Source organism: Globicephala melas, chromosome 1 (genome assembly GCF_963455315.2).
Source record: "Globicephala melas chromosome 1, mGloMel1.2, whole genome shotgun sequence".
NCBI classification, from domain to species: Eukaryota; Metazoa; Chordata; class Mammalia; order Artiodactyla; family Delphinidae; genus Globicephala; species Globicephala melas.
In genome coordinates, this window is record NC_083314.1 from 106,644,058 (window position 1) to 106,645,296 (window position 1,239).

The window sequence follows — 1,239 nt, forward strand, 5'->3', positions numbered from 1 at the left end:
TGTTTTAATGGATGCTTCACAAATTTGCATATAATCCTTGTACAGGGGCTATGCTAATCCTCTCTGTATTGTTCCAATTTTAGTATATGTGCTGCCAAAGCAAGCATTCTCTTAGCTTAGAGAAGATGACTTCTCCTCTTGTTTCACTGAGAAATAAGCACAATCAGAAAAGAATGTCCATAAATTCCCAGCATCTCTACCCAACTAAACACTTTTGTGTACAGATACCCTGCCTTTTCTCTTGTAACAATGGATGAATTGCCCATGATTCCATCTGAGGCTAACTCTTCCACGCCAGCACCTTACTCTGTGTTATTGTTTCAGTAATTCTCTCCTTTCTCTCCTGCACCCTCAATTTCCCCTTTCTGATAGATCTTTCCCATTAGCATCCAAACAAGATGTTATTTATCTCACTTTAAAAGCAAACAAAAAACACTTTCTTACAACTACTCCTCCATTCTTCACCTTTCCTTTACAGCAAAGCTCTTTCAAAGGTTTGTCTGTTTCTCTGATTCCATTTTCTTTCCTCTTATTTTTTTCTTGGTCCCACTCCAGTCAGGCTTTTGCCTACACTGTTCCATGGAAACATCTCATGGTCACCAATCATTTCCATTTTGCTAAATCAAATGGTCATTTCTCTTTACCCATCAATAGCAATTGACTAAGTATTCTTTAAATACTTTTTTCTCTTGGCTTCCCAGAGACTATACATTCTCCTTGTTTCCCTTCCACTTCACTGGCTGCTCTTTCCCAGTCTCTTTGGTTAGTTCCTCTTCTCTTCAACCTTTCTAATTGTGCCCTAGGTAAGACTCAGTCTTTGAACCTCTTCTTTTTTCCATCTATACTCACTCAGTTCAATCTTATGGCTTTCCACGTATCGTATCAGTAACTATGATCCCATTTTTATAAATTAACCAACTATAGGTATTCATTTACTCAGAAATGAGACAGAAAGGAAAGAGACCAAAAAAGTCAAGGATGATTATCATTCGATGATGAGATTACAAGTGATTTTAATCTCTGTAATCACATTTTATACAATTAACATGTTTCTGTAATCAGATTTTAAAAAAAGAAGGATACATGGCTGGAGGGATGCAGAGAGATTTACCCCAAAAAACTTTCAAACATTCTTTTCCCAACCTAAGCATCAGAACGCTTTGGAAATAATGAGAGGCATGCAGATTTGAAGCAATTCTTTAAGAGTGGGAGAAAAGAAGCCTTGGTCAGCAAAAACTA

At 37.0% G+C, this 1,239-nt stretch overlaps 1 non-coding gene across 1 annotated transcript; it reads right to left on the reverse strand.

Annotated features, from left to right (window-relative positions):
- On the reverse strand, positions 1-103 carry LOC115859965 (U6 spliceosomal RNA). Its single transcript, XR_004042282.1, has one exon. It is a non-coding gene; the product is annotated as a U6 spliceosomal RNA (small nuclear RNA).
- Between the last annotated feature and the right edge of the window lie 1,136 nt (positions 104-1,239).